Below are 17,751 nucleotides of genomic sequence, written 5' to 3'. Positions count from 1 at the left end.
TAGCTCCCCAGGATCAATGTCTGCTGCACTAACCACTGGGCTACTCCTCCAAAAAAAAAAAAACACGGCAAAATGCTGGTCACCATTGGATTTAATACAATAATCTACTGAAATCCTTAGTAACATAGTAACATAGTAGATGACGGCAGAAAAAGACCTTCACGGTCCATCCAGTCTGCCCAACAAGATAAACTCATATGTGCTACTTTTTGTGTATACCCTACCTTGATTTGTACCTGTCCACTTCAGGGCACAGACCGTATAAGTCTGCCCAGCACTATCCCCGCCTCCCAACCACCAGCCCCGCCTCCCACCACCGGCTCTGGCACAGACTGTATAAGTCTGCCCAGCATTATCCCCATCTCCCAACCACCAGCCCCGGCACAGACCGTATAAGTCTGCCCAGCATTATCCCCATCTCCCATCCACCAGTCCCGGCACAGACCATATAAGTCTGCCCAGAACTATCCCCGCCTCCCAACCACCCAATCTCGGCTAAGCTCCTTGTTATTTTTACTTTTTTCTTATTTTTTCTTTACTTGGAGGAAAAAGCCTCAAGTATCATGATGTATCTCTGAGCTCTGCATATATACTATCAATTATTCACGGAGTACTCACTTGCATCATAGGCAAAAAACCTCCAAAGATATACCTGCTCTATACAGAGTCAAACTATCATATTTCAACTTATCTGAGCAATTGATATATTCCTTAACTTTGATTTTGTCTGGTATAACTCTTCACAATGTAATCCATAACCGAATTGTAACAAACTGTATTTCCATCATTCATAATGTATTGTAAGCCACACTGAGCCCGCAAAAAAGTGGGAAAATGTGGGATACAAATGCAATAAATAAATAAATAAATAAATAAATAAATAGTGCAGTTGTCTGCATTCCACGGCCAACTGTGGCCAGAGTTTCGGGTCCTTCTTCAGGGTCCGTGGATTCAAAACTGCTCATTGCTATCACTCTATAAAACATCAGTTTGTGTTAATTAGTCATGGTTCTTAAACCTATTCACTCTATATCTCAACTTCACATCCGACCTCACTTATTACTGTCGGTCTGGCTCTCGTGTTCCCACTAACGCCTCTAAAATGGCGTTTGTTCCTTTATACTGATGTCAGACACCTAGCTTATCTCTCAGCCTATTCAACTGAAACAGCGCTTGCTAAAGCCTCCAATGATCTATCTGTCCCTGGCCAGATCCAAAGGTCTTTATTCTATCCTCATCCTTCTCGATCTATCTGCTGCTTTTGACACTGTTGATCACAGCCTACTCCTTGATACGCTGTCCTCACTTGGATTTCAGGGCTCTGCAGTGGCGTACCTAGGGTAGTTGACACCCGGGGCCGGTCATTTTTTAACACCCCCCCCCCCCCTCCAAAATCTAGTACTAGGCATGCCGAGAATACAAAACACTCAGGACCTATAGAGCAATTCTAGCATACCATAAGCAGTAATTTCTACAAGTCACACAAGGAAAAGGAAAGCATCTTAAACACTACAGTGAGCACTAGAACATCAATTCACCTACTGTAAAACGAAACCAGGCAGAATAACATAGATCGTCCATCTTACACAGTCAATGCCAACCGAAAGCCATGTCTTTTTCACAAACACAGATACACCCTAATCCACTATAGAATAAGCAATAATAACCTTTTTATTTAGACAGAAATTAAACTGAACCCCCAAGATGCCAGACTCTGCATACAATGCAACACCACAGAAACAGAAAATGTCCCCTAGTACTGTGCAAAATATAAAGACAGTAGATGTAAATTTGAAAAAATTAACAAGTACCAATCACCACTTCACAAATTAACAAATAGAAATAAAACAAATATAGAAAATAAAATAATACCATTTTATTGGACTAATACATTTAGCTTTCAGAGGCCAAAACATCCTTCCTCAGGTCAATACAGTATAGTGCTGTTACAATATCCTATCCGGACCTGCGGAAGGGGGTTTTGTTCTCCGAAAGTTAGCCAAAATGTATTAAAATTAGTCCAATAAAAAGATTACCTTATTTACATGTTCTATTATAAACATTAACACAGCTACAATACTACTTTATCCTAAAGCAAAAAAAAAATAAAAATATATATTTTATTTACAGTTTGTTGTCTCTGGTTTCTGCTTTCCTCATCTTCTTTTCACTGTCTTCCTTCCATCCAGCATCTGTCTTTGTTCTCTCTCTGCCATCCAGTGTCTGCCCTCTCTGCTGTCACCTCCATCCAATGTCTGCCCTCTCTCTTTGCTCCTTCCATCTACATCTGCCCTCTATCTCTGCCCCTTCCATCCACCATCTGCCCCTGTCTGGCCTCTCTCTCCCCCTTCCATTCACTGTCTGCCCTTTCTATCCCTTCCATCCACTGTCTGCCCTTTCTCTCTGCCCCTTCAAACCATCATTTGCCCTCCCTCTCCCATCTATCCAGGGTCTGCCCTCCCTCTCCTCCCCCTTCCATCCAGGATCTGTCCCCTCTCTCTGCCCCTTTTTTTCAGCCCCCAGTTCTAGCCCCACTATCTCACCAGTCCCCAGTTTCAGCCCCAGTCCTTTTCTCCCACCAGTCCCGAGCTTTAGCCCCCAGCCACTTCTCCCTGTCCTCTTTTTATCCCCCAGTTTCAACCCCAGCCCTTTTCTCTCACCAGTCCTGAGCTTCAGCCCCAGCCACTTCTCCCTGTCTCCTTTTCAGCCCCCAGTCCCCACAATTTCAGCCCCTGCCGCCTTTCAGCCCCCAGTCCCAGTATTAGCCCCCTTATCCCACCTACCCTCCTTTCAGCCCCCAGTTTCAGCCCCCTTCATCCACATGCCTTGCCCCCCTATTCAGCCCGACCCACTCTCCCACCTGACCTAGGCATGCCCCATTTTCCGTCATGACCCCTTCTCAGACCCCAGTTCTAGCCTCCTTCTCCCATTTGAGAACCCCCACCCCATCTGAGAACCCCCACCCCAGTCCCCTTCTCCCATCTGAGAACCCCCACCCCACCCCAGTCCTTCTCCCATTTGAGAATCCCCAGAACACCCCTCTCCTCTCCCATCTGAGAACCCCCCTCCCCACCCCAGTCCCCTTCTCCCATCTGGAAACCCCTCCCCACTCCAGTCCCCTTCTCCCATCTGAAACCCCCCTCCCCATCCAAGAACCCCCACAACACCCCTCTCCCATCTGAGAACCCCCTCCCCACCCCAGTCCCCTTCTCCCATCTGGAAACCCCTCCCCACTCCAGTCCCCTTCTCCCATCTGAAACCCCCCTCCCCATCCAAGAACCCCCACAACACCCCTCTCCCATCTGAGAACCCCCTCCCCACTCAGTCCCCTTCTCCCATATGAAAACCCCCTCCCCTCTCCATGTGAGAACCCCCACAACACCCCTCTCCCATCTGAGAACCCCCTCCCCACTCAGTCCCCTTCTCCCATATGAAAACCCCCCTCCCCTCCCCATGTGAGAACCCCCACAACACCCCTTTCCCATCTGAAAACCCCCTCCCCACTCAGTCCCCTTCTCCCATATGAAACCCCCCACAACACCCCTCTCCCATCTGAGAACCCCCTCCCCACTCAGTCCCCTTCTCCCATCTGAGAACCCCACAACACCCCTCTCCCATCTGAGAACCCCCTCCCCACTCAGTCCCCTTCTCCCATCTGAAAACCCCCTCCCCTCCCCATGTGAGAACCCCCACAACACCCCTCTCCCATCTGAGAACCCCTCCCCACTCAGTCCCCCTTCTCCCATCTGAAAACCCCCTCCCCTCCCCATGTGAGAGCCCCCACAACACCCCTCTCCCATCTGAGAACCCCCTCCCCACTCAGTCCCCCTTCTCCCATCTGAAAACCCCCTCCCCTCTCCATGTGAGAACCCCACAACACCCCTCTCTCATCTGAGAACCCCCTCCCCACTCAGTCCCCTTCTCCCATATGAAAACCCCCTCCCCTCCCCATGTGAGAACCCCCACAACACCCCTTCTCCCATATGAAAACCCCCTCCCCTCCACATCCCATGTGAGAACCCCCACAACACCCCTCTCCCATCTGAGGAGCCCACCCCGACCCGACTCTCCTGCTCCCACCCTACCTTTAAAAAAAAAATTTTGAAGCGTCGTTGCAGGCAGCGCCTTGCGTCTGCCCTGCTTGTTGTAAAAGAAGTAAATCTCTTTGCTTCGTCGTCGTCGGGCCTCACTATGTCCCGCCCTCACGGAAATTACCTCAGAGGAGGGCGGGACATAATGAGGCCTGACGACGATGAAGCAAAGAGATTTACTTCTTTTACAACAAGCAGGGCAGACGCAAGGCGCTGCCTGCAACGACGCTTCAAAAATTTTTTTTAAAGGTAAAGTGGGAGCAGCGGGAGCAAAGCGGATCACCCCCCCACCCACTGACACCCGGGGCGGACCGCCCTCACCGCCCCCCCCCCCCTTGGTACGCCACTAGGGCTCTGTTCTTTCCTGGTTTTCTTCTTATCTCTCCCAGCGTACCTTTAGCGTATACTCTAGTGGATCCTCCTCTACGTCTATCCCACTGTCAGTTGGTGTACCTCAGGGATCTGGCCTGGGACCTTTTCTTTTCTCCATCTATACTTCTTCCCTTGGTACTCTGATCTCATCCCATGGTTTTCAGTATCATCTTTACGATGATGACTCCCAGATCTACCTCTCCACACCAGAAATCTCAGCAGGAATCCAGGCCAAAGTATCAGCCTGCCTGTCTGACTTTGCTGCCTGGATGTCTCAGCGCCATCTGAAACTAAACATGACCAAGACTGAGCTTCTTATCTTTCTATCTAAACCAACCTCTCCTCCTCCCCCATTCTCTATTTCTGTGGATAACACTCTCATCCTTCCTGTCTCATCAGCTCATAACCTTGGGATCATGTTCGACTCCTCCCTCTCCTTCTCTGCACATATTCAGCAGACTGCTAAAACCTGTCATTTCTTTCTCTATAATATCAGCAAAATTTGCCCTTTCCTTTCTGAGCACACTACCAGAACCCTCATCCACACTCTTATCACCTCTCGCTTAGACTATTGCAACTTGCTTCTCACAGGTCTCCCACTTAGCCATCTCTCTCCTCTTCAATCTGTTCAAAATTCTGCTGCACAACTAATATTCCGCCAGTGTCGTTATGCTCATATTAGCCCTCTCCTCAAGTCACTTCACTGGCTTCCTATCATTTCCGCATACAGTTCAAACTCCTCTTATTGACTTACAAGTGCATTCACTCTACAGCTCCTCAGTATCTCTCCACTCTCATCTCTCCCTACATTCCTCCCCGGGAACTCCGTTCACTGGGTAAATCTCTCTTACCTGCACCCTTCTCCTCCACCGCTAACTCCAGACTCCGTTCCTTTCATCTTGCTGCACCATATGCCTGGAATAGACTTCCTGAGCCGGTACGTCAAGCTCCATCTCTGGCCGTCTTCAAATCTAAGCTAAAAGCCCACCTTTTTGATGCTGCTTTTAACTCCTAACCCCTATTCACTTGTTCAGAACCCTTATTTTATCATCCTCACTTTAATATTCCTTTATCTCTTGTTGTCCTGTTTGTCTGTCCTAATTAGATTGTAAGCTCTGTCGAGCAGGGACTGTCTCTTCATGTTCAAGTGTACAGCGCTGCGTACGTCTAGTAGTGCTATAGAAATGATAAGTAGTAGTAGTAGTTGTAGCCTATGGGTAAACCCGAACATATGATCTGAGTTGGGGCCCCCATCCAAAATACAAGTTGATTTTGTTTTAGGATTATTACATCTGCCTCTTAAAAGAAGTGATTCCACTCTATCCTAAGGTTTATCCCCCATGGATGTATGGTGTTAAGTCTAAAAATCCATTTCTGTTCTTGCTGGAGGAGCATTTTTTTCTTGTCTCCTCCTTTCACATTCCACTCAACCTGTTGTAAAACTATGCATCTAAGTTCCTCAAATCGATGGTTTTTATTGATGCAGTTTGTTGAGGCTTTTTCCTCTCTAAATAAAATGTTTTGCAGAAAAGTAAATTAGGTGGTACTTTGTGTGATATATGGTGAAGGATTTTTGTGGTTTATTCTTGTTTTATAAAATTACACTCATAAAAGCAAGTCATCAAAAAGGTTTATCATACAGCTCTGCCTACAGTAAGGGGCCAATCCAGACCTGTTTGTAGTATCATTAAAGAAATGAAATTGTAGTTCATTCTTACAAATCCATGCATGTGATGGGTAGACAAGCAGGCCTAGCTTGGCCTTTCCTTAAAGACTTAGAAACATATGAGAGCCCTGTCCTGATTTATGCCAGTGCACTTATGTAAGATGCTGGGACCCGAAAGTCCACACTAGACTGTGTTTAAAATGAAAATGTTGACTTTTAATTCTGTTTACAGTTTGTCGCCTAGGTCTCTTAATCCGAAGTTCACCATGGCTTGAGTGCATAGCAATTTTATAAGCTTTTATGAAAGCTGCCTTGCAATTATCAATGCCTCATGTTGCACTGTCTACAACCATGTCCATTTCACTGTATTGGCTCCATCATTCATGCTAGCCTAATACAAGTTATTTTGCTTGGCATTGTTGTGTTGACAAGTTACAGCACCTGAGGGAAAATGATAATGATTTGACCAGCTAGTATTGTCTTGTTTTAAAATATTTGTACAAAAAGATAGTTAAGTTGATATACATTCCATCTAGTAATAGTTAAAAGACGAGAGCCAGTCTTCCTGGGTACAGCATTATTTGCACAGCCTTCACACAAATCAGAAGGGCGTGTTTATTAAGCTGGTAGGCGTCTCACCTCAGGTCAGTGACTGATAGATAAAGTATATAACCCTGGGCCTATCCCTCAGGATTGTGCAGTAACCTGCAAGGCTACACCCTGCTGGAACCAACCCAGTTGATCCAGTTCATAAGGCCAAATTTTATTTTTGTTTGCGGCCTCGCCCAGGAGCCCGCCTCATGAGCAAACATGCCACACACTTCAAAACTAGTTGGAACAGCCTGCTGTCATTTTCCAGCTTGCTCACATTATTCGTCAGGATAACAAGTTTTCCCTGTAAGATAGGTATGCATGCAGATCTCTTGTTAGGATACTCCATCAAGTTCCTCATATTAGGGGTCATTTATTAATGGTTAGCTTGCACTAATGCATTATTGGCCACATGGCCCACTGCCACTGCATAACACGTGATCATGGAGTTAACGCATGCTGTTAAAAGATGACCTCCAGGATCTTGGTACTCTAACAATCAGGTCAACGTTCTGGAAACGCTGGCTGCAGCAGTCAAAAAATATCCAGATATTTGGTGCCATTATCCAAATAATGGCCAGTGCTGAATATCTGAATGTCTGTCTCAATAGCAGATTACAGACTTTCCCTCCAGGAATTTGTCCAAACCTTTTTTAAAACCCAGATACGCTAACCGCTGTTGCTACCTCCTCTGGCAACGAGTTCCAGAGCTTAACTATTCATTGAGTGAAAAAAATATTTCCTCCTATTTGTTTTAAAAGTATTTCCATGTAACTTCCTTAAGTGTCCCCTACTCTTTGTACTTTTGGAATGAGTAAAAAATCAATTTACTTCTACTCGTTCTACACCACTCAGGATTTTGTAGACCTCAATCATATCTCCCCTCATCCATCTCTTTTCCAAGCTGAAGAGCCCTAACTTCTTTAGTACCTTTCCTCATACGACAGGAGTTCCATCCCCTTTATCATTTTGGTCACTCTTCTTTGAACATTTTCTAATTCCGCTGTATCTTTTTTGAGATACAGCAACCAGAACTAAAGCAATAATCAAGATGCGGACGTAAGGATGTTCACGTATGCAAAAAGAGAGCAGATCCAAATCCAATATTTAAAATGATGTCTTTATTTAAAAATAACCAACGTAGTCCACATTTTGCTCATGCATGGGCTGCATCAGGAGTTACAATACACCAGGCAGGAGTACACTCCCAATCTAACTGTGTTAGTGCTCAGCACAACAGCTTGAAGCACAACTAAGCACAGGTTGTTTCCTTCACAGCTGCAGCAGTACACATACTAGACTCTGTTCTAACAGCAATGCAGAGACTAGTATATGTACTGCTTCTTTGAACAGCCCTTCCCCAGCTAAGCCATTTCAGCGCATAATTACAGAAGAGCAGTTTGGCACACTGCTGCCATTTACACACATGTGTACACTTACTTATGCTATTGAATGGGGGTTGCAGAGATAGTGCTGAGGAGGTCTGTAAGGGTATTCAGAGGTGCTATCCAGATAACACTTCTGCCTATCCCAGTCAGCATCACTTATCCAGATCGCTGGTGCTGTTATCCAGAAAAGATTTTGAATATCGACTCAAATGTTTTTTATGTCTTTTATAAGAGAGATTTTATGATATTTATGCATTAATTGGTAACATCAATAAAAATGAACATGTAGAAACCTCTTTTGGTCTGATTGTTTTTGTACAAATATGTATTTTGGTGAGTTTTTGTGATTACTAATATAGCTATGCTCTCCAGTTTTTGAAATACATGATGCACGAGTTAAGGACATTTGCCAACTTCAGTCTGTGCAAAACATGGCAGTTAAACTGATTACTGGTTCTAAAAAAAAATATGATCAGGTCACTCCACTTCTTCCCAAACAGCACTAGCCACCAGTTTTGCACAGGATCTGTTTCAAGATCCTTTCCCTAGTACATGAGACATACTATTTAGGCACACCTCCTACCTCTCATGACTACTTATACTATAATCTCCATCTAGAAATCTCAGATCGTCTCAAACCAACTGCCTCGCCATGTCGTCATTCAGAACCATCTGAATGGATGTTCAGTGTAAGTGGCCCGCTCTTTTGGATGCTCTCCCACTTACCCTTGCTTAGAACATTCCTATGCTAAATTCAAAACAGATCCTAAAACTTTTCTTTGTAAGGGGTGAATACCACTTATGATTCTAACTCCCCCCCCCCCCCCCAAGCCCCTCAGAGAGATGATCTGGAGTGATGACACTCTTGGGCTCTGCTGAACTATCTGTTCTATTTCCTATCGTATTTCCCCTTTCTCCCTTTAATTTATTTATTTATTAGGATTTACCGTTTTGAAGGAATTCACTCAAGGCAGTTTACAGTAAGAGTAAATCAAACATAAGCAACAGACAATTACAGCAGTAAAATTATTCAGATAACAATACAAAGTATTGCATAGTATACTACTTACAATGTAAACACAATATGCAATAAAACATTTTAACAGACAGTCATGTAGGGCAGGGTTTCCCAAACTGTGCACTGCAGCACCTTGGTGTACCGCAGTAACCTCTCTGGTGTGCCTCTGCAAATCCCGACCTCCCTCCCGCCCAAACCACTACTGCAAGCGCAGGACTGCAGCAGCCTTCAAGCATGTGCTTTCAGTTCTGCCGGTCCTCTACCCCCCCCCCCCCCCCCCCCCCCGGAACTGGAAGTTGACGTCAGCAGGGGCAGAGGAACAGCAGAGCCGACAGCACATGCCTGAAGGTTGCTGAGGCCCCACACTTTATTTTGTCTCAGCCAATGAGGACAGGGAGAAGACGGCATTCGGGACTCAGAGGCAACTGTTAAGGAGATTAGATAAATACAGGAGACGGGATGAAGTCAAAAAATTTAAACCAATAGGTCAGTAGTCTCTGTTTCCATTTCCATTCAAAAAAAAGCAAGCAAACCTATGAGCTGCTGCATCCGAGTTGTCATTCTTTATTGTTGGTAGCATTTTTTATTTAATCTCACTTATATTTTTAAACATGCTGGCTTGTGCAGCATACAGATGTACAAAAAGGAAGTATAATAATGGAATAACTTTTCATAGGTAGAATAGTAATTTGTTATAAATCGTAATCAGTGTGTTATTTGGAGAGGCTGGTTATAGGGACACCCTCTCGCTGATATATTTGTGCAGATAAAAAGATGGAGACCTGTGCGGCTAGGGGGGGGGGGGCAGAGACCTGCGTGGCTGGGGCTGGGGGGGGGGGTGGAGGTTGGTGCTGAAAGTTGCTCAGACACGAAGCAAAGATGGAACATACAGATAGGTAAGAGAGTTTAAATTATTGTAAACCACTCTGATAGGAACCTAAAGGGCAGTTTATCAAGCAGGGCCGTAGCCAGACTTCGGCGGGAGGGGGCTCCAGAGCCTGAGGTGAGGGGGCACATTTTAGCCCCCCCTGGTGACGCTGACCCCCCCATTTTAACCCCCCCCCCCCCCGTCGCCACTTTTGACCTCCCCACCACCATCTTTGACCCCCCCCCCAGCGCCAACCCTTTCGACCCCCTCTTCCTGCCACCGCCAACCCTCCCCCACCGCTGGGTACTTTTGCTGGTGGGGGTCCCCAACCCCCGCCAGCCGAAGTCCTCTTCTCCGGCTCAGCCGTGTTGCTGATCTGCAAGGACAGGCTTCTGTTTCTGTGAGTCTGACGTCCTGCAGGACGGAAAAGAGGACTTCGGCTGGCATTGGTTGGGTTTTAAGTGATAAGCCGTGACCCACTCCTCTATAAATCTCATATAAGTTTGAATAAGAGACATGCCCCCTGATATTCAGCCAGTGCTGACACTCAGATCGGATATTCAATGCCAGCCCGTAACAAGCGACTGACATTGAATATCTGGTTTCACTGATGACTGCAGCAACTTAATTGGTTAAGCTGATATTCAGCGATAACTGGTTAAGGGGTCCTTTTACTAAGGTGTGCTGAAAAATGGCCTGCGCTGGTGTAGACGCGTGTGTAGACGCGTGTATTGGACGCGCGCAGGTACATTTTTCAGTGCACCTGCAAAAAAAGGCCTTTTTTTTTGCTGAAAATGGATGTGCAGCAAAATAAAGATTGGCACACATCCATTTTGGGCCTCAGACCTTACTGCCACCCATTGACTTAGCGGTAATGTCACACGTGTTAACTGGGTGGTAGTGGTGTACGCATGTAGAATGATGATTACCGCACGGTTTCCACCACACGTTGGAAAATAAAAATTATTTTCCAGCGTGCGTAGCGGACGCACATAAAAATCAAAATTACCGCTTGAGTCACGTGGTAGCCAGGCGGTAACTCTGAATTGACACACATTGGGTGCACATAGGAGCCTATGCGGCTTAGTAAAAGGGCCCCTAAGTGCTTAATGGTTAAAGATAGGCCTGCTATTTATGCAGCCTTTTTTAACTGCTAAACATAGCCGGTATGGAGCTGAATATCCGCACCTAACCGGCAGGTAACCTTCAAAAATTAATCAAAAATGTATTTACCAATTAAAAAGGTATCATCTTATTTTCTTTTCTATGTTTCATTTTATTTCTATTTATTACCTTTAAAAGTAGACTAACATGGCTACCACACCGCTTTCTGAAATGGAAACATCCTTGTGTCATATGTGAAAACACAGGCAATTTCTGCAAGAGATCTGTGAGCTGTTTCATTCAGAACAGTCCCAACAGCTGTAATTTACATTTTAATGGCTTATATTTGGAAAGTGACACATAAAGAGGGCACGAAAGGTGTCTCCCTAATTCCAGACAAATTGAAGCCTTCGTAGAAGAAAATATTTATGCTAAGCTCAGAAACACTGCTAGTGTACCTTGGAAATTTTCAATATTTTCATTACCTCTTTGACAGGCTAATAAATTGCAGGGTGCCATCCTCTTTTCTTAGAATTCTCTCATTGCATTAGCCTTGGCTTCCTTGTAGAACATTCAGGTGCTGATTTTTCAAAAGAGAAAACCATCTCAAAAGTGGTATAAAGCAGCAGATGGACGTTTTTCCTGACAAAACGTCTCAATTTCTATTTTCGAAAAGGTGGAATTGGAACGTTTTTCACTGAGTGTGTCCAAATAGCAAGGAGGCGTGTTGGAGGTATGTTTTGAGTGGAACTTGGCCAGGCTTACAATCTGGATAGTTTTCTGTGATAATGGAACAGAAAAAAAAAGGTCCAGGGCAGAAAAGAAGTGCATTTTTATCTAGACCTGTTTCAGTCACGACTAAGTCAGAAAAAGATGCCCTAACTGACCAGCTAACCACTGCAGGGATGAAGGCATGAGTCCTCCTTTATCCCCTAGCAGTCACTGACCCTCCTCCCACCCTAAAAAGATATGAGAGTGACAATAGATACCAGGCTCTATGACAGCTCTAGATATTATGGCCTTTCCTAAGAATACAGCAGTGGCGTAGCTATGTGGGGCCTGAGGGGGCCTGGGCCCCGTAGATTTGGCCCTGGCCCCCCTGCCGATGATCCCCTTGAACCCCCCTCCCGCCACCAACTCTCCCCCACCATTGCCACCACCCCGCCGCCGCATTAGATACCTTTTTTGCTGGCAGGGGTCCCCAAACTCCACCAGCCGAAGAGAGTCTTCTTCAGCGCCAGAGTAGCTCCTTCATTCAACAAAGTTCCTGCGATCAGCTGTTTCGACGCCTTACGTCCTGCACTGTGCATGTAGCCCCGTGCAGGACTTAAGGCGTCGAAACAGCTGATCGCACCAAGAACTTCGTTGAACGAAGGCGCTACTCTGGAGCTGAAGAAGACTCTCTTCGGCTGGCAGGGTTCGGGGACCCCCACCAGCAAAAAAGGTATCTGATGCAGCGGCGGGGCGGGCGGCGACGGCGGGGGAGAGTTGGTGGCGGGAGGGGGGTTCAAGGGGATCGTCGGCAGGCCGGCAGGGGGGTCCAATGTGGCGGCGGTGGCTCAGGGGGGGTGGCAGTGGGGGGGTGGCTAAACAGTGCCTCCCCACCTCGGGCTCTGGCCCCCCCCCCTCCCGGCGAGGTCTGGCTGCACCCCTGGAATACAGCAAGCAAGTGGATAGGGTAGCTTAGTGGTCAGTGCAGTGGACAGCAAACAATGGGACCCAGGTTCAATACCTACTTTAACTCTTTCATTTCAGTTCAAATATGTGAGCCCTCCTGCAGTGGCGATACTTGGTTGGCTGCCACCCGGGACGGATCGCCGCTGAGCACCCCCCACCGAGAGCAGTGGCGCCCGTCACCCCTGGGTGCAGCACGACAACCCCCCAGCGCATCAACATCCCCCTCCGGCATATCACCCAAGCCCCTTCCCGGGTGCATTCTTACCTGCTGGGAGCAGCTGCGCAGCTGTCGGTTCCTCTGGTTCCCTGCTTCCTCTGCCCCAGAACAGGAAGTAACCTGTTCCGGGGCATAGGGAGCAAGGAACCAGCGGAACTGACAGCCACGCGGCTGCTTTCTGCACCCCTCCTGCATCGTGTACCCGGGGCGGACCGCCCACACCGCCCCGCCCTCGGTACGCCACTGCCCTCCTGGTACATAGAACTATCTGCTGTACCTAAATATATAAGTGACTGCAAGCCTGAGGGCTATTGTAAGTGGTGGACCTTTAGGTACAGTAGATTTTCTCTGTTCCTGGAGGGCTCACCATATGATATGAAGGGGTTTAGGTAGGATTTGTACCTGGGTCCCTTGATGTGAAGTCCACTTCACTGACCACTAGGCTGCCCCTCTGCACTGCTGGGATGTCTGTGTGGCCAGTTTACTAGGAATACTGCCAGACAGATATCCCCATGGCTTGTTTTTCTACATCTTTCTCTGGGGCAATGTTTTTTTTTCTTTTCAAAAAATGGTACTTACAGATGGACGTGTTCAGCCTGAAAACGTCTAGCTCAAAGCCATAATTGAGCCAGACATTTTTCTGGTTAGATTATGGCTTTGAATTAGATGATTTTTGATATGTTTTCGTCAAAATGTCCCAATTCAGTCTTAGATGTCATATCGAAAATGCCCCTCCAAGGTTCTACAGCGCTGAGTAGCAGAATTACCAGGTGCCTGTTTCAGTGGAAAGGGAGCTAGGCAAGAAGTGCTATCCACATTGAAGGGAAGGAGTAGCCTCATGATTAGGGCAGACAGCTAAGAACCAGGGAATCCCAGTTCTCTCACTGACACTTCTTGTGAGCTTGAGCAAGTCACTGTACCCTCCTCTGCCTCAGGTACAAAACTTAGAATGTAAGCTGTTTAGGGTAGGGAATACCAACTATGTGTATATGTAACTCACTTTCAGCTCAGATAAGGGAGAGTGAGTAATCAAATCCACAATGCAATGTATGTCTTCAAAGTGGCTACCAGGGAATGATGGGATTGCAAGAAAAAACAACACAGTTTCACAGTCTGTTGTGCAAGAACAGAAGCAAAAACATTATGATAAATATCCTCAGATCAAAATAAATGTTGCCTTTATTTATGTGCTTGATTGTAGTATCTTCATTTTTTTTGTTTAGTTCTCTGTTCTGCTAGCTTTAGGATATGAACACAGGGGCTAAAGCATTTGTGAGGTGACTCATTCTGGGGTTTCTGGATGTTGGGAGCAGAAGCACTTGATGAGAGGAAGGATCTTTGACTTAGGTCCATCTTGAGGTCTATAGGCCCCTTTACTAATATGCTAAGCAATTAGCACATATTTACGTTTATTATAATACTTCTATACTGCCTTTAAAAAAAAAGTCAAAGCAGCTATAGCCAGATTTGAGGGGAGGGGGCTTAGTACATAGGGACAGGTGCTGTGTGAGCAGAGGTGACCATGGGGACAGAGGATGGCATAGAGGGGCATAATTGAACTGGCCGGCGCCGCAAAAGGCGGTCCCAAACCGTATTATTGAAAAAGATGGCCAGCCATCTTTCGTTTCGATAATACGGTTGGGGCCAGCCAAATGTCAGAGATGGCTGGGTTTGAGATGGCCGGCATCGGTTTTCGCCGATAATGGAAACCAATGCCGGCCATCTCAAATCTGGCCAAATCCAAGGCATTTGGTCATGGGAGGGGCAAGCATTTGTAGTGCACTGGTCCCCCTGACATGCCAGGACACCAGCCAGCACCCTAGGGGCACTGCAGTGGACTTCAAAAATTGCTCCCAGGTGCATACCTCCCTTACCTTGTGTGCTGAGCCCCCCAAATCCCCCCCCAAAACCCACTCCCCACAACTCTACACCACTACCATAGCCCTTATGGGTGAAGGGGGGCACCTACATGTGGGTACAGTGGGTTTTGGGGGGTTTGGAGGGCTCCCATTTACCACCACAAGTGTAACAGGTAGGGGGGGTGGGCCTGGGTCCACCTGTCTGAAGTGCAATGCACCCACAAAAAACTGCTTTAGGGACATGCATACTGCTGTCATGGAGCTGGGTATGGCATTTCAGGCTGGCATAGAGGCTGGCAAAAAAAGTTTATTTTGTTTTTTTTTTTGGGTGGGAGGGGGTTGGTGACCACTGGGGTCATCTGGTCAATTGGGGCACTATTTTGAGACTTGGTCCTAAAAATAAATGGACCAAGTGAAGCCGGCAAAATGCTCCTCAGAGCCGGCCTTCTTTTTTCCATCATCGGCTGAAGCCGGCCATGTCTTAACAACGCCCCCGTCCCGCCTTCCATACCCTGCAGAAATGCCCACTTTAACTTTGGCTGGCTCTGCAACGGAAAGCAGTTGGAGCCGGCCAAAATCGGCTTTCCATTATACCAATTTGGCCGGGTTCGGGAGATGGCCAGCCATCTCCCGATTTGTGTCGGAAGATGGCCGGCGATCTCTTTTGAAAATAAGCAGGATAGTGGCCTTTCTGTGGAGCATGTGCACTGTTGAGGGGAGGTGGGGATGGGCAGTGGGGTAAAGCAGATGTGCCTTTAGGTGGCTCAATGTACTTTAGTGAGCTGTTGCCAACATTCCCATCAGTATGTAGACCTGGGGCAGGATGCTGAGGGGGAGGGGGTGCTGATATGTGGAAACCCTCATTTCAGTATTGAGGACTAGATTTTATATATGGTGCCGAAAAAACACCAATGCATATTCTACAAAGTACGCCTAAATTTAGGCATACTTAAAGAATATGTCTAAATTTCAGCGCAGATTATAGACTACGTTGAGCACCTGTCCATGTGACTAAATTTAGTTGTGGGCAATTACGCCAAATAGAACTTGGTGTACATGTGGACACCTAACTTAGGTGCGGACATTCTATAATAATGTCAATAGATTTTAGTAATGCCCATGACCCACCAATTCCATGCCCACGGACACTTCCTCTTTTCAACTATGACTTAGAATTTATGCACGTCGCATTACAGAATACGCTTAGACAGCTGTGCACGTAAATTCTAATTATTGCCAGTTACTGTCAGTAATTGCTTTTTATGTGGCAATTATTGGCACTGATTGGCTTGTTAAGTAATTAAACTGCACATACAAATCCAGAATACAACCAGATTTGCGATCCAATTTAAATCGTGCTATAGAGAATCCTGGGATGAATGGTTAGTGGAGGGGGCCCATAATTTCTATTCAATGGATATTCTGTGCATTCTGATTTCAGCAATGTTTTGTTATGAAAAATCAATAACATGTACTGCAACAACAAAGTGACCTCATTTATGTGACCCTGCCAATGTATGGTACTTGCACATGAGTGATGCTGTGATCCTGGCAGGAAATACTTCCAACTCACCTTTCCAAGCTGCTCTTTATGGATGTCCATGCCCTTATAGGGACATTGCGTGGAGGCAGGTGTTGCTTGAAGATTCAGGCACAAGAGGACCAGGAGCTGAAATGTAGCTCCCTGCACAGACAAGTAAACACAGAAGAAAAACTCTACTGAAGGAAAACACCAGGCATCAAACAGTAGAGGAAAAATGCAGAACCTCTTGCAGATGGTGTCCAGAAAAGATCTTTATTAACATCAGTCTTCAATAAAAACAAAGGGAACCCGACACGACTCGTGTTTCAGCCCTACCGGCCTACAGCAGGGGTCTAGGAAACTACTATATCAAACATATTCCCAGACAAGTCTTTATTTATTTATTGCATTTATATCCCACATTTTCCCACCTCTTTGCAGGCTCAATGTGGCTTACAATACATCATGAATGGTGGACATATATAAGAGAATATACATTTAGTATTACATAAGGATATTGGGTAACATGATAATGATGAAACATGATATTGGTGTAGCAAGCAAATATTATAAGACAATTCTGGATATGTGTGTAGAAGTTCACATTTGTTGATCTTTGTGGTATGCCTTGTCGAAGAGATGGGTCTTCAGTAGTTTACGGAAGTTAGTTAATTCGTAGATTGTTTTCAGGCTGCGCGGCAATGCGTTCCAGAATTGTGTGCTCAAGTAGGAAAAGGTTGACGCATGCGTTAGTTTGTATTTTAGACCTTTACAGTTGGGGAAGTGAAGATTGAGGAATGTGCAGGATGACTTTTTAGCATTCCTGGGTGGTAAGTCTATCAGGTCTGACATGTAGGCTGGGGCATCTCCGTGAATGATTTTGTGAACTAGGGTACATATTTTGAATGTGATGCGTTCTTTAAGTGGGAACCAGTGTAGCTTTTCTCGTATGGGTTTCGCACTTTCATATTTTGTTTTTCCGAATATGAGTCTGGCTGCAGTGTTCTGAGCTGTCTGAAGTTTCTTGATTATTTGTTCTTTGCAGCCAGCGTATAGTGCGTTGCAGTAGTGTAGGCAGTGCGTTTTTTCTAGCAAAAAAGATGCCGGTATCTCAGACACCTTAAAAGCCTGACTGCATCCTTCAAACAGAAAGGCTACAACCCCAAAATAATCTCCAAGAATATTGCCTCCTCCCTCAAAACACCCAGGGAGAATCTGCTACAGTACAAGGAGAGAAAATCCACAGACAGAATCCCGCTTGTAGTGACATACAATCCAGAGCTGGAAAAACTGAGGAAAATCATAAGAGATCTACAACCTATACTCTAGGAGGATGAATTACTGAAAGAGATATTCCCCACCAGTACTGGCCTTCCGA

Source organism: Microcaecilia unicolor, chromosome 2, assembly GCF_901765095.1.
Source record: "Microcaecilia unicolor chromosome 2, aMicUni1.1, whole genome shotgun sequence".
NCBI lineage: Eukaryota > Metazoa > Chordata > Amphibia > Gymnophiona > Siphonopidae > Microcaecilia > Microcaecilia unicolor.
This window is presented reverse-complemented; position numbering follows the sequence as displayed.